General features: G+C 41.9%; 1 protein-coding gene across 2 annotated transcripts in view; it reads left to right on the forward strand.

Moving 5' to 3' along the window:
- The window catches only part of PCGF5 (polycomb group ring finger 5), a 94,496-nt gene that overhangs the window by 17,171 nt on the left and 54,698 nt on the right, over positions 1–22,627 (forward strand). The window contains exon 1 of one of the 2 annotated variants that reach the window (XM_084904359.1): positions 13,862–13,944. The exons of the other annotated variant lie outside the window; for it this stretch is intronic. The gene's annotated coding sequence lies outside the window, so the exon portion shown is untranslated. Of the gene's footprint in view, positions 1–13,861; positions 13,945–22,627 lie in introns of those variants that run through there. 2 annotated transcript variants of the gene reach the window in all.

Raw genomic sequence — 22,627 nt, forward strand, 5'->3', positions numbered from 1 at the left:
AGGCTCCTCTGAGAATCATCTAGGTCAGTGATCATCAAAGGGGATTCTCCATCCTGATCTAGAGGGAACTAGAGTAGTTTGTAAATGCTACCTTCCTCCTCCCCAACCTCTTCCCTCCTGCCTTGAGATTGGCCAGACTTGTAGCACTCAGAATGACAGTGTCTGTGAAATCCTATTAATTTTAAATTTCACTGTTGAGCATTTTGAAGACACTATTGTTCAATAGATGTTTAATGAATGAATTCCATAAATGCAATACCTCCCAGGCTGCTGGTGCTTCTGTGATTTCCCCTGCATCGATACATTTGGTTTTAGAAATTAGAAATATGTTTAGTTTTAGGACCCTCTCCTGGTGCCTGAAAGAGATCATAGGTAGGTATTCGTTGTTTTGGCTTCAACATTGATTTAAGAACAGACCTTCCGAGGAAGTAGAAACATTCTTCTCCTTCTCTGGATTCATATTGCCTTTTAGAAAAGAATTATTCAGGCCCATCAGTGTGGCTCAGTGGTGGAGTATTGACCTGTGAACCAGGAGGTCACAGTTCGTTTGCCCAGGTTGTAGGTTCTATCCCCAGTGGGGGTCGTGCAGGAGGTTCTATCCCCAGTGGGGGTCATGCTAATCAATAATTCTCTCTTATCATTGATGATTCTCTCTCTCCCTCACCCTCTCTGAAATATATATTTTAAGGAAAATAATTCTTCAGGTTCCTCTCAAGGTGATGCATTCATTCATTCAATAAATGCTGATTATCTACTGGGTGCCAGACACTGGGGGAAATCGACAGCAGTGGACAGAATAGACAAAAATGTCAGCCCTCATGGAGCTTATCTTCCAATGGGTTGAGACAGTCAATAAATAGGTGGTGAGAAATGCTATGGGAAAAAAAACCGACTGGAGAAGGGAAATGGAGGGGTCACATCAAGTCACTCCTACCCAGTTATGTTCCCATGGCCTCCCATCTTCTCCAAGAAGAAGCCACAGTCCCTACGGTGGTCCAGAAGGTCATACACACCTGGTCCTCATCCCCTTCACCGCAGCGCCCCGTTCTCAGCCACACCGGCCTCCTTGCTGTTCTCTGTGGCTCTTCCTTGGCATCAGGATCATTTCTGCCCATGGCCCTTTCATTTCTCTCTACGTGGCCACCCTTCCCTCAGGTAACCACCAAATGAACTCCTTCCCTCTTCTCGGTCTTTGCCCCGGTGCCACCTGGTCAGGGATGCCTTCTGACCACCTTGCTTTGAAGGCCACTTACTCTCCTTACCCTGGCACTCCTTACTCTCCCGGAGGTCACAGCCTAGCAGAGGAGATGGCTGGGCACCACCAGTTGGGCACCACCACTGGCAGAGCAGCATTCCTCCCGGGGGCAGGTCTGCCTGTGGGTTGGAGAGGGGTCTGTCTTACAGTTTTGTTGGGAGTGTTTTCAGGAAAGGCCCCGCCTCCTGGCTGCACCTGGGAATCTCCTGCCCCTTCAGTCACATGGTCCAGCCCAGAGCCGAGTTAGTGGGAAGCGCCAGGATGGCATGTGCCTTTGTCATGCATGGTCTGATCTCTCTGACTGGATGTAGACTCTTGAAATAGAGGGCCCTCTTCCCGATGGAGTATTTCTCCCCCATGAATTTGACTGGGCGTGATGGGTATGGTTAGTTTGCTCCTCCCTGGCAAGGCCATTCTCGTTTTCCTTCTCCACCAGGCAGTTCTCCGTTTCTGCACCCTCTGTGACAGCCTCGTCCGAGTTCTCAGCTTTCAGTTTCACTAACTGTGCTGCCCTTTTATGTATTTCTAGCTTTTGTTCAGAAACCGAAACTGCATTTCATACATAGCTGGTTTCTATCTGCCTCGTTGCCATTTTATTAAAAGCTTAGCCTTTCCCCCTCGTCCCCACCACTTTCTGGTCTTCCAGCATCAAAAGGAACAGCCCTGCTTCCTCGGCAGAGTCCCGTAGTCTATGATTTTCGTGACATAATAAACAAAACTTAAAATGCCATTGTTATAGGTTGGGTTCCCTGGGGGGCAGACACTGCTGTGGCAGCTCAGGATCTTTACGAGGGAGCCATCTTCAAAGTGGGGGAAGGAAGCAAGAGGCAGGAGAAAAGTTTAGGGGTGTGCAAGCCCAAGGTAGCGTTGGTTGGCTCCATGGGGAGCTTGCAGCTAGAATCACTCCTCAGAGTATAGTCTTGGCGTGGGCAGAGATGGCCAGGTTTCTGTACTTCAGCATCCCTTGGTCGTTGCATGGTGGCTACCTTGGGAAAGTGCATGACCTTGGACAACAAGGATCTATCTCTATAGCTGAGACCAGCAGCATCCCCGGGCGAGTGCTGAAGACGGTGTGTGATGAGGGGTCTGGGCAGGTCTGGGCGGTACCTCCCGCTGCTTCCCCACTGATGTAGGTGCGGTGCAGCTACGGCTCCAAGATAGGGCGCAGGGTTTTCTTAGTTAAGAAGTAACCTCCATTGTCAGCTTTAGTTTGATATTGGAATTTGCTTTATTTCATTGAAAGCGTAGGGTGTTGGAGCCTGAAGAGGCCATAGAGAGTCTCTATCCAGCCCTCTGGGTTAATGGATGGACAAAAGGAGTAATAAAGGGGAGGAAGTCTCAGTTCGGTTTCCCCAGCAACAGGCCCAAGGCAAGGATCTGAGAGTAAGGGATCTGTCTGAGAGCTGTTCCCCAGAAACAGGGAGAAGAATTCCCCCACACTCCCAGGGAAGTGGGCAAATGGGAGGGAAGAAGGGGAAGCCAGTAAAGATGAACTTCAAGAGAATGACTGCCGTGGACGTGTGGAGCTGAGTGCCTGGAGGGAACTCAGGGAGACAGTCCACAAACTTTAGAGTCCTACCCACAGTGCAAGGAAGCTGGGATATTTGCCCGGAAACTTCCCCATCCGTCCTAGCTCTCTTTGCAGGCCTGGCCTGCTCCCAGAGCCAGAGGTAAAGCCACAGGTGTTCACAGGAGGGGGTGAGCCTTGAGGACACAGGAGGTGGGGGGGGACAATGACAGTCTCCCACAAGGCCTTACTCACAACGGGGGTAGAACTTAGGTGTCCTGACTACTGGCCAGGGCTCTTAACCCTGATTATTGAGCATCTCCCTACACTGTGCTCAAACCTGTCTAAGTAACTAACTAGTGAGGAGAGGGAGGCTGCAGAAGGAGCAGGGGATATAGTCCCTCTTTTCTGGGAGAAGGTCTAATGGGAGAGCCAGTGCACCTCCATGTCTGAAGGGACTCAGAGATGTCATACGCATTCGCACCAGCTGGGTGGATGATACTGCCCTGAGCAGAGTGTGGCCTCGTCAGTGCCGAGGTACTTCTGTGAAGGGCTGCTCTAGAAGGAAAGGTGTTTTTTTGTTTTGTTTTTGTTCCTTTGTTTGCAAGAGATTGAGTCTGGGACAGAGTCTCCATTGAACATGGGTTGGTGTGGACAAGAGGTGAATAGCAAGCACACTGGTTAAGAACTGGGGGCCATCGGAGTGAACCATCCAGCTTTCCATCCTACTTCCCTCATGCAGGGGTCCTTGGACAGCGGGTGGATTAAGCTTCCATTGATCTCCTGTAAAGTAGGGCCAGTAAAAGAAACAAATTCCGTGCGTCCATCTGACCTAACGCTGCTGTGTGGGGGAGTTTGGTCTTTAGCCGTGGTCACGATTCTTGTTGGAAGGGAAAGGCAGAGTCAAGTGGGAGAATGACTAGGGTGCGAGATCTGAGAAGCAAGAGGAGAAAGGCTGTGAAGGCCCACCTTGGGTGCTGGGGGCGGACGAGGGAGGGGCTGTGTACGTCGAGAAGGTCTGCCCACTCAGACCACGTTCTCATGGGAGCCTCGGCCCCATCAAAGCGAAAGCGTGTGGGGAAACCCAGCATGTAAAAGACATAAACAGAGCTGCTCGCTTGAGAGTGGCGTGGGGAAGCAGGGTTCCTTTCTTCCCCCTCCTCCTCAACCACCCACAGCCCCCGAGGGGTTCTGAGAAACCCCAAAGCTGCGGGAACAAAAACAGTTTCTTTTAGAAGGGTTTGGAAAAGCTACTGTAACACCTCATTTTTTCTGTATTTGAGTTGGTTTTTCCGGAAAAACATTTATTTATTTATTTTTTTAAAGAAACTCATCTTGGACGAAATTTTGCTTAAGTGTTCCCTTTTTTTGCCTTCTTAACAAGGCTGAATGAAAACCTTTTAATCTGTTCTTGATGGTTTTTGATTATCATAATGAACACTTAGTTACGGTTCTGTGCTTTAATGTGGTGATTTCCAACCTCGGAGGTTCTCAAGAGTTAGGACTGTTTACTTACACTGTGCTTTCCAAATTTCATCAAGAAGCAGCCAAACTGTCCAGGTTTGTGTCCCAGTTTTGCATTTTATTAGCACCGTGACCTTGAACGAGTACTTAACCACTTTGCCTCAGTTTTTTCTTCTATAAATTGGGAATACTAGTCGTACTTAATCCATAGGGTTATTGTGAGAAATTTTATATGTTTATTGCTTAGAATAGTGTCTGAATATAAAAAAAAAAGTGACATACAAGTATTCTTCTTCTCCTTCCTGTTTTTATAAAATTTTCTGTTTTCTCGTAGCACGGTGGTTAAGCCTGTGAGCTCTGAAGCTCAATAACCTAGATTTGAAACCCACCACCATTGTGATTTTGGGAAAGTTAGCTTAATCTTCTGTGATTTAGTCTATTCATATGAATATTGGTTTTAATAATACAAACTAGTTGTGAGGGTTAAATTGGGTAAGATTTATAAAGCCATTAGCACAGTATCTGGCACATTGCATCACAGCCATCATTATTACTAATTATTACAGCTCTAAATGAAGGCTACTGTAGCTGTGATGTAATATAGAGCCAGAAGTTTTGTAGGGTTTTTTTGTTTTGTTTTTTTTACCAGGTTGACTCCTCAGAAGGCTTTATAAAGTTCCTTCTTGTGACTTAACTGGTTTTCAGTTAGCAGAGGTTAAGGTGTCGAACTTAAAAAATATTTTCAGTGTGCCTCTTACTATTGAAACGAGGGGTGGTAGAAGAGGGCTTGACCATTTATACTATATCATGTGATGTTTATTGTCAAAGTGTGACTCAGAACTTGTACTAGTGTTTATGTTGGAGGAGTGGATCTTTTGGGTTACCAGTAAAAGGTTGGCATGGTTAGCATTCATACGAGGGGATAGATGGGAATGGCTTGAAACAACACAGGGTAGACAGCAGCTTTTCTGATATAGAAGAGTAGAGGCCAAATGGGATTAAAAAAATAAGCAGGGAAGCAAGCACACAGTGATTTTGCAGCCCTGTGTGTGTGGGGGGGAGATGTTCAGCACCAGCACCAGCACCAGCCATCAGCGTACTCCTTGGTGCTAAGCATTTTAAGGGCTAATTCAGGTCTCTGGAGCATCCCCTATCGAGACTAACTCATGCAAGAGGGTTTTGTATAGATGAGCATTTTTTGCCTATTGATGTAAAAGTACCGAATCCTAAGAAATAAGGCATAAGAATGATCACATGTCCTTTCAGTGATATCAGGAGCATCATCAGGATCACATCATTCTCTAGGGCAGTGTTTCCCAGAGTGTGGTACGTACCCGCAGGGGTACGGGAAGAGTTTGGTGTGGGTACACATTGCACCGGAGTTCGGTGGGGATATGCACTGCACCGTGCTTAGCTGCACCTAATTCTACATTCTCATGAGTACGAGGGGTTCTCAGTGTTACGAAAATTATAGAAGGGGTACACATATGTCAAAAGTTTGGGAAACACTGCTCTAGGGAAATGTACTTTATGTAACCTACTAATTACTTCAATTAGGACCCAGACTCATTATAGTTAAATGTTAATCGTAGATTGATGACTTGCAAGTGATTTCTGTCTGATAAAGAAGAGAACCCCCAAAGCTTATAGAGTTTTACCGACTATAGGACATGAACCACCTTTGTATCTAAATTAGCAACCTTATTTCAGTATTCTGTTTTTCATTGATTATATACATTTCAGTCTTTCCTGTAACCCACTGAACCAGATGTATCATCCTGCTGGTTTCCTCATTAATGGTTTCAACAAATTTTTGACACAGGCCCAGTTAATATATTTGTATGAGCCATATTTTTAATTTTTAAAAACTGTACCCCAACAAACCAACTACCAGTTAATGGAAATTTTCTTTCTTATTGTTTTCTACTTTCTCTAAAAATTTCATTTGCTTTTCATTACAATTTCAAAATGGAAATGTATTTTATTCTTTTAATGTAGGCATTCTGTGAAGGGTAGCAGTAAACATTAGGTTGTTAAAAGTTTTAAACCTGATTGTTTCAGGCTAAGTTTCATTGTGAACCTAATGCTTTCAGCAAGACCTACAGAGTGTGACATTAAAAAATTGTAAAAATGTCCCAATTCCTGTAACCACAACTACAAATGAGACAGTGATAATTTTAGAGGACATTTTTGAAGTTATTTGCTTTTATAAAGACTTCTTTAGAATTATGAGTATAATTTTTAGTTTGTATACGTTTCTGTCCATCTTTACTCCTTATAAAGTACTCTGACAAGTCTTGCAATGGGGAGGAAAGCTGTTTTTTAGGGGCGTTAGTGTTGGATAAACAACTGAACTTGTGGCCTTTAAAGTCACTTGGATTGTTGAAGTTATGTGATCCTAAATAAGGCTGTCATGGGAAAACTTTTTAAAAAATATGTATTTTTATTGATTTCAGACAGGAAGGAAGAGGGAGAGAGAGAAATAGAAACACCCATGATGAGAGAGAATCATGGAACGGCTGTCTCTTGCAAGTCCCCCACTGGGGATCGAGCCCACAACCGGTATGTGCTCTTGACCAGAATCAAACCTGGGACCTTTCAGTTCGCAGGCTGATGCTCTATCCACAGCCAAACTGGCTAGGGTTGGAAAACTTTTTGTGTTAGTCTCCACTCCTTTGGTTAGAGGTTTGCTCCCCACTATTTTAGGTAGTCTTAACTAGTATTTACTTACTAGGTATTAATTTAATTTAATTTAATTAATATGTAATTCTCCTAGAATGTGTTAATCAGCTTAACAATAATCCACAACCTTCGGACCAACTTAATTCTCCTAGAATGTAAACTCTGTGAGGGTAGTCATGCCTGCATAATCCACATTGGGGTCCAAGCACCTGGCCTAGTACCCGGTACATGGTGGGCCCTCAGCAAAATATTTCTGGCCTGACCGAACTACTGCCTGCTCACTGTCCCATCAGACAACAAGGACACGGGAAGAACTTGACAATAGACAGATGATTTCAAATGCTGTGAATGCTGAATATGGTTGCATGTGTAATCCAGGACTTCACCAAGCTCAGACTCATGGGGACATAGATCCTCTGTGCCAAACACTTCCAATCTCTGCAGCATTTTGGTTTTTGCCTTTTTTTTTTTTTAATTATCCTGCTTGAAATAATGGGGAATAAATTGATATGAAGTGATAGAGCTAATTTTGGGGGGGTCTTTTGTTGTTTGTTTTTTGAAGGAGGGGCGTTTGTTTTTTTAAAATATATTTTATTGATTTTTTTACAGAGAGAAAGAGAGAGGGATAGAGAGTTAGAAACATCGATGAGAGAGGAACATTGATCAGCTGCCTCTTTCACAACCCCTACAGGGGATGTGCCCTTGACCGGAATCGAATATGCCCTTGACCGCAATCGAACCTGGGACCTTTCAGTCCGCAGGCCTACGCTCTATCAACTGAGCCAAACCGGTTTCGGCGCGGAGGGGCGTTTTTAACAGAGAATGCTACTTCACAAAGTTTGTTGAGGTATTTTTGTTTTGTTTAATATATGCATACATATATACAATATATGTTTTTAATTGTTTTCAGAGAGGAGGGGAGAGGGAGAGATAGAAACATCAGTGATGAGAACCATCCATCACTGCCTCCAGTACGTGGCCCCCAATAGGTGGGGATGAAGCCTGAAACCGGGTGCCTGCCCTGACCAGGAAAGGAACCCTGACCTCCTGGTTCACAGTCTCAGAAGCCTCAGAAGATGCTAAACATAGGAACCCAGAAAATGCTAAGAGGGATAGCTTAGAAGATAAAGCCTCTTAGTCATCGCAAAAGTTCCCCCACCCCCAATTCACTATTGCTCTGCCCCTTTTCTTTTCTTTCTCAAATTTCCTCCTCTTTGTGTTTCTTTTGCTGCAAATGAGTGCTTTGGGTATTGATTTGATGCTGTGTAGATCGCCAAGTTTTAAGAAATGTGTGTGTGTGTGTGTGTGTGTGTGTGTGTGTGTTATAACTTATATATACATATAATCTAAAATTTTATAATTTGTATCTATATAAAACAACTTAAAATTTTATGGGCAAATCAAATTATATGTCCTACAGGTTTATAATGCTAGTCCTTCTCACTGAGCTATTTAAGCATAAATTGCAGCCCTGGCTGGGCGGCTTAGTTGGTTGGAGTGTCACCAGTATACTAAAAGGTTGCAGGTTTGATTCGCAGTCAGGGCACATACCTAGGTTGTTGGTTCGATCCCCATGTGGGCTCATACAGGAGGCAACTGATGGGTACTTCTCTCTCACATTGATATTTCCCTCTCTCCCCTTCCTTTTTCTTTAAATTCAATAAAACATATTCTCAGGTGAGGATTTTTTTTTTTTTTAAAGTTAAAGATATGCCTCTTCCCCTCTTTGGTACTTCAGTTCGTATCATCTAAAAAAGAGATACAGTTACCATACTCAGGAAGTATAGCATTGATACAATAGCATTACCTAATTAAGACCTGTCATAATGATGCCCTTTCTAACAACAATATACATATAACAACAGGAGGAAGTCTCAATCCAGGAAACAGTGTAGGATCACACATCACATTTAGTTATCAAGCCTCTTCAATCTTTCTGTCTGCCTTTAATGGCATTAACATTTTTTAAAAATATAGGCCATTTGTTTTGTAAAATGTTTCCCAATGTGGGCTTTTTTTCTACTTCCTCATGATTAGAGTCAGGTTATGCATTTTTTTTTTGGCAGAAATACCACATAGGTGATATCCCAACCTTCTAAGTGCATCACCTCAGCAGGTACATGAATTTGGTCACTTGGTGTAGGTAGTATCCAACAGATTTCTTCACTGGAAAAGTCCCCTTTTCACTGTGTAACTTAGAAATAGTCTACTGAGAGATAGTAGGACAGCTACAAAACTCTGTAAACCTACTCCCCAACAAACTTTCACCTGATGGTTTTAGGATCTCTGGAAATTCTTGCCTGAATCCATTATAACGATGGTGGTTGCCAAATGGTGATTTCCTAATTTGCATTCTTTATGTGTTTACTAGAGGCCCAATGCACAAAATTCGTGCAAGGGGCTTGGCCCTTGCAGCTGCACAGCTTGCCTTGACCCTTGTAGCCCTGGCTTTGTCCGGAAGGTTGTCTGGAAGAATGTCCGGCTGTCTAGTCTAATTAGCATATTACGCTTTTATTATTATAGATAGTTGGCATATTCTTATAAAGAAGAGCTTTTGCTGCCCTAGCTGGTTTGACTCAGAGGACAGAGCTTTGGCCTGCGGACTAACGGGTCCCAGGTTCAATTCTGGTCAAGGGCACATGCCTGGGTTTCGGGCTCAATTCCCGGTGGGGGATGTGCAGGAGATAGCCAATCAGTGATTCTCTCTCATCCATGTTTCTATCTCTCTCTGAAGTCAATAAAAATATATCTCCCTTCCTCTCTGAAATCAATTAAAAAAAATTAAGAAAAAAGAAGAGCTTTTGCTTTACTCATTTATTTCCTTATAAATAATGACATGGATTCTTTTCTTTAAAATCAGTGTGTAATAATCTCTAACTATCATTCATTTTGATGCTCAGATTTTCTGCCTATCTAACTTAACTGATCCCTGGCATCTGGGGAGAGAAATATCTAATCCCAGGAGTAAGAAATCTTTTTTGTACATTCACAAGGCTTCTGAAATTTTAATTGTGTATGAATCATCTGGGGCCCCAGTTTCTGCATCCTGTCCAGTTCCCTGGTGGTGCTGATGGCCTGTGGACTGCAGCTGAAGTAACAAAGGTGTAGAGTCTGCAGGCTGACCTGGAAGGCTTAAAACATGTCTTGCTTTCCCTTTATTAGGATGAAAAATTTTGCCTCCTTTACATGGAAGAGACTCATCTTTTGAAAGTATATGAGCTCTGGTAGGCAGTGGGGGAGAGAATTGCCACACCCAGCTACTTAATTCTCAGAAACCATGATAATGAGGTGGGCTGTATTCCCCTCCCTCAGGCTTGTTTTTACATTTCCCTAGAAATCCTGACCTTTCCGCCTTCAGGTCCTGAACCCTGGGACCAGGGGAATAGTGACACCAGAGCAGAGGATGCCTCTCTACCAGCACTGTCATTGGTCAGACTTTATTAATATCCGGGGAAGGTAAAGGGCAGGGAGGAGGGGGGAAGGCAGGCAATTTGAGCTATCTTCATCACAAAATAAATGTTCAGTGTTTTTGCTCTGTGGGAATTACGAGCTTTCTGTCATTGGCAGATTTCAGTTGCTTTTGGGCAAATAATTTTCTCTTTCCCTTTTAAAGCCATTTCTAGACAGATTGTTGCTGGCACACCGGCCTCTGCAGTTTTCGACCACTACATTCATAAAAATTCCAAATGTACATGGTGTTTTGCATTGCTTGGTGATCTTATTTAGTGTTTACATTTTAATCAGTAATCCTTTTTATTTCCTTACATCATTTCCCTTACCCATCTGTCATCTGACTTTTACATGTTCCCTTACTTCAGTCTATTAAAAATGGATGTGGCCGAAACCGGTCTGGCTCAGTGGTAGAGCGTCGGTCTGCGGACTGAAGGGTCCCGGGTTTGATTCCGGTCAAGGGCATGTACATTGGCTGTGGGCACATGCCCGGTAGGGGTTGTGCAGGAGGCGGCTGGTCGATGTTCCTCTCTCATCGACGTTTCTTGCTCTCTATCTCTTTCCCTTCCTCTCTGTAAAAAATCAATAAAATAGCCAAAAGCGGTTTGGCTCAATGGATAGAGCGTCGGCTTGGGGACTGAAAGGTCCCGGGTTCGATTCCGGTCAAGGGCATGTACCTTGGTTGCGGGCATATCCCCAGTAGGGGGTGTGCAAGAGGCAGCTGATCGATGACTCTCTCTCATCGATGTTTCTAACTCTCTATCTCTCTCCCTTCCTCTCTGTACAAAATCAATAAAATATATTTTTTTAAAAAAATCAATAAAATATATATATTTTTAAAAATAATAATAATGGATGTGGTCTTCCTGATAGAAGAAAACTTTACAATCAAGGGAATCCTTCTGTGGAGGTCTCAAAGGACACATTAGAAATCAGAGGATACCTACCCAGCAGGCATGGCTCAGTGGTTGAGCATCGACCTATGAACCAGCAGGTCACGGTTTGATTCCTGGTCAGGGCACGTGCCTGGGCTGCGAGCTCGATCCCATCAGGGGCATGCAGGAGACAGCCAATCAATGATTCTCTCATCATTGGTGTTTCTTTCTCTCTCTCCCTCTCTGAAAGCACAGTGAAAGCACAGTGCTTTCAGAGAGGGAGAGAGAGAAAGAAACACCAGTGATGATATATATCAGAGGATACCTGGTGTTATGGACTGAATGTTTGTGTCCCTCCAAAATTCATGTTGAAATCCTGCCACCTTGTATGCAGTCCGTAGGAAATGAGCCTTTAGGAGGTCATTAGGGGTAGATAGTCCTAAGGGTGGAGTCCTCATGAAAGGGACTAGAGACCTTGCTGCATCTACTCTGCTCTTGGCCGCATGAGGTTACAGCAGTAGTCTGCAGTTTGGAAGAAGGTTCTCACGACCACTCAACCTTGCTGGCATCCTGATGTAGGACTTCCAGCCTCCAGGACTGTGAGAGATCAGTTTCTGTTGTTCATAAGCTCCCCCTCCCCCAGCGTGTGACATTTTGTTACAGCAGCCTGCACCGACGGAGATACCTGTTGAGGTAAAATTATGTAATCATCCTACTTTAGCAGCGACTGGGGAGCACTGGAGAATGAAGGCGTGTGGAACCAACCCGTGGTGCACACACCAACTCACTTAACTGCATCTGGAAGGTTTCCAAAATGAACGTTCTGTTTGTGTTTGTTTGTTTTAACCTCTACCACTTGTATGTTTTTGCGGTTTCTGGCATCGAGATAGCTGATAATAGTATAAAACTTGAGTCAAGCGTGGGCAGTGTCTGACTTATGAATGAACGACTCACAGCGCTCTGTGTCCCAGTGCTTTCTCTGCTCCCCTTCCTTCCAGCTCTCCTGGCCCCACCTCCCTGCAACTCTTCCCCTTTCTGCAAAGACTACCTGCTGCTACAGCCCTTCTCCACCAGGAAGCACAGAGCTCTTGTGATCCCTTTCTTCATCTCGGCACATGCCTGGTGCTCATGGACTGTGTGTAGTTAGAAGGGGTTTTATTCTCCCTCTCCGAATGATGTGTGTGTGACACAGCCGCACCCTGAAAACATTGCTTCTAAAACCTACCCTGGAAATCTCCTTGTTAGATGCATAAACAAGGAGATGCTTTCTCTGTTTTCTTTGTTAGGAGATGCCACCTGAAGATTTCTAATATCAAATTGCAGTAATGGGCTTGACCTGGTAAGAGCTGATTGCCCCACAGAGGTTTCACGGTTGCTATAGAAGCACGGGGCCGGCAGAACTGGTGGTCTGTGCAGGCCACTGTTAGGTCCTCAGGAGTGTGGTCATGGCAGGGGGCCAGGACTCTGTGGAAACAGAAGGGCTGTCTCAGTGCCTTGAGTGCTAGGCACCTGTTACCAGTTGGACCACACCTGCTTTCTGCTGTTTGGTCTCTCTTAAAAAAAAGTCACTGAAAATCAGAAATGTTTCAGATTCGGACGCAGATCTCTATGAATCTTTATAACCTCTCAAAACTGTGTGTAAAATCTGGCCATAATAGTAAGAGAGCAAATTTCCTCTATTCTCTGCTTCTGATGAACAAGAATGTCATTCTGACATTGAAAAGTTCTCAGACAGGCGAGCTGCTTCACACACAGGTGCACACACATGCACACACATGCACACATGTGCACACACACCTTGGGAGGACTATGTTGGCATCCTTTACAGTGCCCCACACAATGATTAACATGTAGGTATGAGGAAGCATTTGCTAAATAAATGATCCAAAGCATATATGTGTACACACACACACACACACACACTCTGAGTGACCAGGTTATTATGCATTCAGAGATCATAATTATCTATGTATAACATACAGTACTCAATCAGGTACTCATGCCTGTGCTTCTAAGTTCAGTTTCTAATTATAAAAATTATTTCCTTTTCTGGTAGAAATGAGCACCCCACTTAAAACTTGAGACTTCGTTGATAAAAGGAATTAAAGAATAAATTGTTCAGGAAATACTGTAAAGGAAACGGTGATCTACCAATTTATAATCATCAACTTCCAATTAACCACCTCGTCAGTATGTGTGATAAGCATCATCCTTCTAAAGTTTTTAGGAAGGGAAGTATCATTATAAATCGTTGAAATCAAGAACAATCTGAAAAACCTTACCTTTTAAAAAAAATAAGTTAATACGTTTAATTACCTCTCTCCCTTGGGTTTTTTCCTGCAGTGTTCTTAAGTTAGTCAATTAAAATGCTGAATACCAAAGGCTCCTCAATTGTAACTCAGCAATATAGGTAGTGAATGGACCTCAATCTGATCACTTGTATGAAAAGTCTACTTGGAAACTCTTATACCCTCTTCACAGATTATTCTTGATTTGTAAAAACAGTCATCCAAAAATCCAGAAGGGGAGGATATTGTCACATCCATTGTCTTTGATTGCATCAATTCCTTTCAGCATCAGAGAATTAAATGCCTCCTTTTTCTTCTTCTTCTTCATTTGTCAGGTCACGTCTAGTTCTCATAGCTGCAGCTTTCTTATTTCAAGTGTGTCCTCTCTTGTTGCAGCTGCGATCCTTCAGAGGAGACGAGATGGTGAGTTCTCACCACTCTGACCTTCAGGGCCTCTTCTCAGCCGGGACGCAGGCTGCTGAGGCTGGCCTCAGGGAGGCTGGCCACAGGGAGACTGGAGCGGACCTACACAGCCTCCAGCTGCCTTCCCAGGCCAGGCCAGCATGCAGCACTCTCTCTAAGTGAGCAGATAGCTTACCCCTTGAAGCCCTGTGTTTTCTCTAGATCAGAATTCTAGAATCTCAGGTAGAATGGGAAAATACTTTCTCTTTAAATGACACTAAGACTGTGTGGTGTCTTGAAGGCAGAGAGAGGTGAGAGACAAAGCCTACTCCTTGGCAAACAGGAGAGAATGTTTTGGTTTAACACTCCCTTTCTCATCGTTGGTAGACTTTCTCCATTGTGACACAGGAGAAAGATAAGATCGTGGCAGCCCTAACCGGTTTGGCTCAGTGGATAGAGCGTCAGCCTGTGGACTCAAGGGTCCCTGGTTCAATTTCGATCAAGGGCATGTACCTTGGTTGCAGGCACATCCCCAGTGGGGGGTGTGCAGGAGGCAGCTGATTGATGTTTCTCTCTCATCAATATTTCTGACTCTATCCTTCTCCCTTCCTCCCTGTAAAAAAAAAAAAAATCAATAAAATATATTTTTTAAAAGATTGGGGCAGACCTTTACAATGAAGAATCAAGGATGGTTTCTAATTCTCTGAGCCATTTGATGATGGTGATGGTGAGGAGGAGGATACCACCCCCTTTAGTAGTTAAGCTATTGGAATTGTAGAAATGATCGATCCTGGGCTATAGGATGCTTCTAATTGCTATCGTCTATGCACCTTCACAGAGATCATCTCCAGGTCAGGGACTGGCAAACTATCCCAAGGGCCAAATCTGGTTCACTGTTTCTTAAATAAAATTTATTAGAACACAGCTACATACGTTCCTTTATATACGTTTTTGATAGCTTCTGCCCGATGTGGGCAGAGTTGAATAGTTGGAACTATGGTCCACAAAGCCTAAAATGTTTACCCATTACAGATAAAATTTGCTGACCCCTACTTCAGGTAATGTTTCATAATTGTGCAACTATATAATTAAAGAATTTCAAGGCCTGTTAGAGATTATGTACTTCAAGTCTAAAGTGACTTTATAGAGCGGCAGGTCAAAGCTCATGAAATGACTTGCCAGGGGTCTTACTGTTTGTTGGTGATTTTCTTTTACTTTTTCTAAAAGAGAAGATTTTTTCCCCCCATAACTATTTTTTTATTTCAAGATACACAGAACAAAAAAATTCATCATTTAGCCATTTTATGTGTATAGTTTAGTGACATTTCAGTCAAACAATATAAATATATTTGTACAACAATATGAATAAATTGTTCGTAATATGAATATATTGTTGTACAACCATCACCACCATTCTTCTCCAGGACTTCAATATCTTCCCAAAGTAAAACTCTGTACTCATAAAACAATGATGCTCTGTTCCCCCTGCCCCAGTCCCTGGAAGTTCCATTCTACTTTCTGTCTCTATGAATTTGTCTACTCCAAGTACTTCATATAAGTGGGGTCATATAATAGTTGTCCTTTTGTTTCTGGCTTACCCATAACATTTCTAGTTGAAGGAAATATGCTTTACAGAAACAGGAAAAGTCCAGCCTTGTCCCTGACTGATTCACCACTGGACTTGGTCCAGAGTAAACTGATCAAATTAATGTCTTAGGCTCTAAAATGTTACATCTTTTCCTGAAGAATACAACACAATATCATGTTGTTAGTCAATTAAAATTACAAAGGAAGATCTCAAAACTTAAGTGGAATAGTTACAAAATATTAACTTTGCAGCTCAGGTATGTGCTTCCAGTATTTTGGTATTGTTTGTGAGAACACAAAATAATACTCATAAAGTGACTTTGTGAATCGGAGCCAGAGATGAAGGATGATAACTCAGGTCTCATGACCCACTCCTGGGTAGGATCAAGCATACTTCTCTGGTGACTAGTTCTGAGTTTGTCAAGTTCAGTGTCTTCCTGTCCAAGACAGTGTTGCCTACACATTGTCCACATCTTGGGCTTTGTACTTCCCTTTTGTGAGCTTCACACTCTTCCTTCCTTTTCTATATACACCAAGTTATTTCAGACAGGGTAGAATAGGAATGATTACATTTTAGTTACTATGTCACATTTAAGTTCTGCCTTTCTGAGGCTATACCCAGGTCACTCAGCTAGGGTTCTGAGTGTTCATAAAACTCTTTGAACTCCCAGGATCATGCTATTTCCTGGTTTCAACCTGAGATGAGTAATTTAAGCCATGCTTTTCATATTTTACTCAGTCAGCACTTAGAGATAAAACTTACTGTGACATTCTTGTAGAGGGCACCTGGCAGGAAAGTTAGGTGACCAAATGCTGCCTCCATGTACTTTTTAAAAGAAAGTAAGTTGTACTAAGACATTTGTCTAAGTATTTGTTGGCCATCAGGCCTTAAATTATATCCTATTTTTATTGCTGTTTTGTCCCAATAGCAGGAAAGGGTATGGATATGAAATTCTTAAGATCAGTTCAGCAAGCATTTATTTGCTTGTTATGAACTAAGTGCCTTACTTGTATTAGCTCTTATAATCTTCTTAAAAACTCCTGAGATTTGTACTTTCATTATATCCATTTAAATGATGAGAAAACTGAGACCCAAAATAGTTCTTTGCCCTATGACACTTACCCCGCAAGAGGTTGTGCCAGAATTTGAATGTGAGCAGTTTTGATTGCAAATTCAGATTTCGTTTATTTGCATGTTCATTTGTCTATTCATTCAACCAATATTTAATGAGCGCCTATTATGTTTTAGACTTGGTTCCAGGGATACAGCAGTAATGATAAATACCTTGCCCTCACAGAGCTCATACTTTGTTAACCACTTTTCTATTAAGCCATCGTGTCTTCTCATTCATTACCTCTCCTGCGATGCTTCCATGCTGGTGCTTTCTTACAGCTTCTCATTAAGGAAGGTATCACATGAAGGTTTGGTAAATGGCAGTTTTTCCAATCAGCTAGGATGGCTTCTTTCAACAGGCAGAATTGAAGAAACCATTGGAGACAAATAATTGTTTCTTCTTGAGCTATCAAGGACACGTTATCATGGCATCTGAGACTCTTGTAGGGCTTACCACCCTGCAGGTCAAGGATTAAGGATCTTATATTATTGCTACTGTCCACTGCTTTAATTTATGCCAGTTTTCTCTTAGCTTTTTCTGCAAACATATTTAAAAATCAACCAGTATCTTAGTCAAGTTGAAGACAGTATGGACATATTAACTTGCCCATTTGTTTTCAAGAAGTTTTTTTTGTTGTTGTTGATGATCCAAGACAAAATTGTGAAGCATATTTGGTGGTTTGCGAACCTCTTTCAGATACTCTTTCTTTCATCCTTCTGGCTTCCCCGCCTCCCAGCCAGGAAAATGCTCCAGTTAATACCCTGCTAAAGTGTTATAACTAAAACCTCCTGTTCTCATATAGAGTAAGAAGTCTGCTAATCCTGGTGAGCTGGGCATAGATAGCTCAAGAGATGGCTCATAAGGGCTTAATTATGACCCTGCCTGGAGAATTTGCATTTTAATGGAAAACATTTCTGCTATCCCTTCACTTGAGGGGAGCGATTGAAGATTTAACACACTAAGTCTACACCAGGCATGTCAAACTCTCTGCCGGCGGGCCGCACGCCTCGTTTATGCCTATTTAAACATTACACAAGTTTATGTTTATTTAAACATAACATGAGTTAACATGCTTGGTCTACACTGTTGAACTAAACCAAATTATTAAACATTTTTGGGGGAACTGGTTTTCTTTGTATGATTTTGAATTGCTTCGTGAAATAGTTAGGCTTCCACATCTTGATTTTTTAAAACGGGTGTGATGAACATTGGTGTAGAGCACTTCTTAGTTGGGATTCAGGAATCTGTAGTTTAACAACTCCACCAGGTGATTCTCATCATGAGAGAAGTTTGGGAAACACTGGTGTAGAGGAAGGAGTACTTTCTCACCATTGCATGCCTTATTTTATGCTGTGTCCCACAGTCTTTGGATATGTCTTAGTATCAGGACCTCTGCTAGGTGGTACTATTCCACTCTGGTGGTTCACAAAATTACCACTTAGACCTCGTGCTTTTTATAGTTTGCAATGTAAAAAAACACTTCTCAGTTATCTCATTTATGTTCATCTTCTATATGCTTATTATAACAATATACAAGTATATAAAGAAGGTCTACCCTGTAGACTAGTGATGAAGATGATATTAATATCAATTTCCATAGGAAGAACATGAAGTCAAAGGAAGTTAACTGATTTGTCCTGACTAAATACCACGTTCTCTTGACCGAGTCTGGGGACCTTTGTTTCAAATCTAAGCCATAGCTGTCTATAAAATCATACCTGTTCTCTCCCTGTGCCTGGTCTCCTTTGATATGTGAATGATTATGTTACTGAGTTTCTGTACTGTATTTGCTCCAAATGAATTTCACATCTTCCTATTTGGTAGGACTTTTTTTCTTCTTCTAACTTTTCTACAACTACTCCTAATTTAAAATCATCCACATTCAGATTTGATGGAATGTTCTTAGTGTCTGCATTTAAGTTATTTGTTCATTTATGATCCTCAGATCTGATCTCCCAGAATAACAATTGTGGTTCTATAGTGATGTTTTAAAATATCACAGCCTTGATAATTGGAGTAAATCCAGTTTTTCCCTAGAATATGTACCTATTTTAGTGGTAGTCTTTGTTCTTTCAGTATAAATGGAACTAGCTTCAGCCAACTGTTGACATCACAGTAAAAAAAAAAAAAAAAAATACAGCTAGTTTTTCTGACTCTCAAAGGGGAAATAAAAATTGCCGACCTGTCTCTTTAGCATAATGTATTTCAAGTATTTGAAATATTTATTTCGCTAGTTACACAGCCTTTCACAGACTAATCTTGTCCCTGTACTTATCTGTCCCCACTTTTAGCATATTGACTTAATTTCTCTTCCCTTTATTCTGGCTTTCTCATTTAATACCATAGCTTTTGGTGTTTTACCTTGCTGTCTTTGTAACTGGCAGGTCTCCATCATATGGGACTAATTTCTTAACCACCCTTGGCATTCCATCTTTCAACTGGAGCTTTTGTCTTTTGATCAGGTTCCACTTAACATTTTATTAATAAATTTGGTGCATCGCTCTGTAAATTGTTTCTTGTGGATAAGTCTGTACTCCCTGGTGTGATTTTAATTAGTAGTCCTAGAGGCAGCTCATCCTTTGTAAAGATCCCTCTAAGAAGAAACTGAAGAAGACACAGAATACGTTTTAGATTGCGTGCAATCCTTCAGCTTTTCAGTCAGTATTAATTTGAATGTCTACCATTTGCCATCCACTCTGCTGGCGATGTACAGTCAAGCAATGTGTCTACCGGGCTTACACTAGAAGTTTGTCCACACAGTTGTATCAGATAATCCAAGACAGTGTGGTGTGGGACTTGAGAGAGTTAGTATGAGTTGTTATGTATGTGGGTGGTGTATGTCTATTGAGGAAACTCTTAAGCAACTTGTCTGGGAGGTGGCCTTCGAGATCATCTGATACCTAACAGGATAAGTAACAGTTGGTCAGCTTTAGCAAGGGTGGGGAGACTGAGACAGGGTGGTCGTTTGCAAGAAGACCCTTCTCTTTAGCCAGAGGGTAAAAAGGTTCATTATGGCTGCAGCAGAAGTTCAAGGGAGAGGCTGTGTAGAAGTAACAGGGGTCCAGAAAGGGCTTATTACGTGTTTGGTTTTATCCTAAGAACAAGGGCTTTTTCCTCTTTTTTTCTTTTTCTTTTTCTTTTTTTCTTTTTTTAAGGCCAGGGAACAGCACGATCAAATTTGTAGTGAGAAAGAGTCCTCTGGCTGTGCTGTGGAGAATGTTTTGGCAGAGAAGAGTTGTAGGGAGACTGCTTAAGAGTTCATTGAAGTAATGGAAAGTAGAAATGAGAGTGATCTGAACCAGGGTAGGTTAAGTGGAAGGATTCAAGAGACATTGAGCAGAGAGAGTCCTTGAGAATCATTGATTGCAGGGGAGGGCTGCGTAAGAGAAAACGAGACATGGTCAAGGGTGCTTGGAAGTCTTTCAGTTCTCTATTCCCCTCCCATTCCTCCACCATTGGTTTTAGGCAGTCATAGATTTTGAGCTGTAATATCTGTAGCCATAAAATAAGTACACTTGGACCCCGTAGGATACTTTAAATTGTCATCTATTCTGAAATCTCTGTAAGAATATTTTTAGAATACAAAGGGTAGTTTTATGTGAGAGAGATTCCATGTTAAAAGACTAAATAGCATACTTAAGATATATAAAATAACTTACAAGAAAAAAGTCATATTATTTAATATTTCAGGCAAATGTAAAGATATAACCCTATTTTTTAAAATGCTATGCCATTGAACAGCAGTTCAACAGTTCATTGATGATATATTCATTTAGATAAAGGAAGGAATCTGAACTTTTCAGTAGAGAATTACCCAGCCATTGCCCAGCCTTAATGGAAATAAAAATCTAGACATAAAGTATAAAGTAATGAAAACATTCGTTAGGCATATAGATAGTTTCAGGTAGTTCCAAGGGTTATCAAGAGCCACATGTGATTTCCTGGGTGAAAGTCGATCAGGGCTCAAATCAAACAAGTTACTGCTTTGGGATTCCCTTTGATAGAGAATCACCGGTGTCCAGTTCACTCCTAAATACCGTCCCAACAGCTATTTCCTGCCCTCTCTTCGCCCATTCTTCTCTCCCTTTGTTCCTTTAAAGTTAATTTGTTTCTTACCAGACCGCCCTTCAATTCTTGGACTTGAGAAGTTCTCTTGAGAGGTGTAAAACAGTATGGAACTGGTGGTACCTTTATTTTGTTCTTGGCTTTACCCAAATCAGCTCTGTGGTTATGCATTTGCCACTTTCCAGGATCTTGCTTTCTATACCTCTGTAAAACGAGAAAGCTGAAGTAGATCAGTGATAAGGGGGCTCCCAGGTATGATTCTTTTATCGGCCTTTTCTTTTTCCTGGCCCTGCATATCCAGTTGCTTCCAGGCCTTTGTCTATGGAGGGTCCCACTGGTGCTTGAGATTTGTTATCATAGCCACTCCTCATATGGAGGCTTAGAGGTGTGTTACAGCCCCCACTGTCAGAACCGAGGATCTAAAGAGGGAGCTGCCAGAGAGCTGCCCCAGGGGAGCGGGGAGGCAGCACAGCAGCTGAAAGTCTTATGCTGAAATGCTAAGAACCTGCAGGTAGGGCAGGAAAGTCATCTGTTGGTAACATTCTCTCTTGCCTTCTCTTGTTATTATTATTATTTTTTAATCAAACAGATGTTTGAATTTTTTTTCTTTCTTTTTTGGGCTTATGCATTTTTGGGTTTTGGGGGTGTTGGGAGATGGGAAAGGTAGGGTGGTTGCTGAAGCGGGAAAGAAGAGACCACTGAATGTTTTTTTTTTAGGGACCCTGCTGCCTCGAGGGCCACATTTCTTTACAAAGGTTGTAATTGTTTCCTCCACCCTCAAGTCCACCATTCGCACTTTCGATGATGGCAACCCACCGCCACATCTGTTCCGGGGTGCTGCTCTATAGCATCTTTGTGAGCCTCCCTTCCTCCTTTGTCAATGTAAACCCCCCCTAACATCCATCTTCAAGCTCATTTCTTCAGGGAATGCTAATAAACTCCACTCAGTGTTGATCACTAATCACATTTAAGCCTCCTGGACTTCATGAAATGTTATTCTGTAAAATATATACTTAGAGTAGGTTCACATGCAGAGTAGGAAAATCCCAGGTCATATTGTACATGTTGTAGTATGTATGGTAGTATCTTCCATTACGTACTTTAACTACACTAGAAATAGAGTGACTTTTCACATATTGATCTGTTTAGTCTCCAAGATGAGAGATCTGAAGAGTAATCCTTCAGCTATAAAGTCATTTGACCTGACTTGTTTTTCATTCTCATTGTGATGGCTGTGAGTTACTGAAGTTGATTAACCTTGGAAATGGGCATGTTAGCTTAAAAAAGATCACCTTTGCCTTAAAAATGCGGTAATTGAATGCTGTTTCTGAAAATGTATTGCTCCTGCTATATTACAAATGGTAATTTTTAAATGTTATGTTCAATCTACATAAGTTTAACTATAAATTGGATATTTTAAGTTGTCCTGGTCTACTTTTTGGTGTATTTTAAATTGGAAATGAATCTTTGAATACCTAGATGGTTACTGGCTTAGTGATCACTGGGTTCATTGGTTTGTCACTAGAGCCCTCTTCACAGTTGATCACTCTGGCAATAACCAAGGTGACTCCTGTCAATTGGAGGTAAAGCAAATACTTTGCATTAATTCTCCCCTCCCCTTCCACTACTGTCAACCCCCTAACCAGCCATCACCGCTCTCACTTCAATGGACGCAATTGGCAACACCTTTTCCTCTTTTTAATACTACCCAAGATTGAAAGCTGCCCTTTGCTGATTCCCTTTGTCATGTTAGTTTTAACTTCATTTTATGGGTGGAGATTACACTGCTTTCCCTGCTACCCTGAGATTACTGGATTGCAGTCTTCTAAGAAGCCAAGAACGAGATCTAATTGATGTTTAGCAAAATAACAATTGTAGTAGAAACTTGTAAGTTTGTAGAATGCAGAATAGGATTGAATGACTTTGAAGAATTTTTT

This window comes from Pipistrellus hanaki (genome assembly GCF_964339955.1).
Source record: "Pipistrellus hanaki genome assembly, chromosome: 14".
NCBI classification, from domain to species: domain Eukaryota; kingdom Metazoa; phylum Chordata; class Mammalia; order Chiroptera; family Vespertilionidae; genus Pipistrellus; species Pipistrellus hanaki.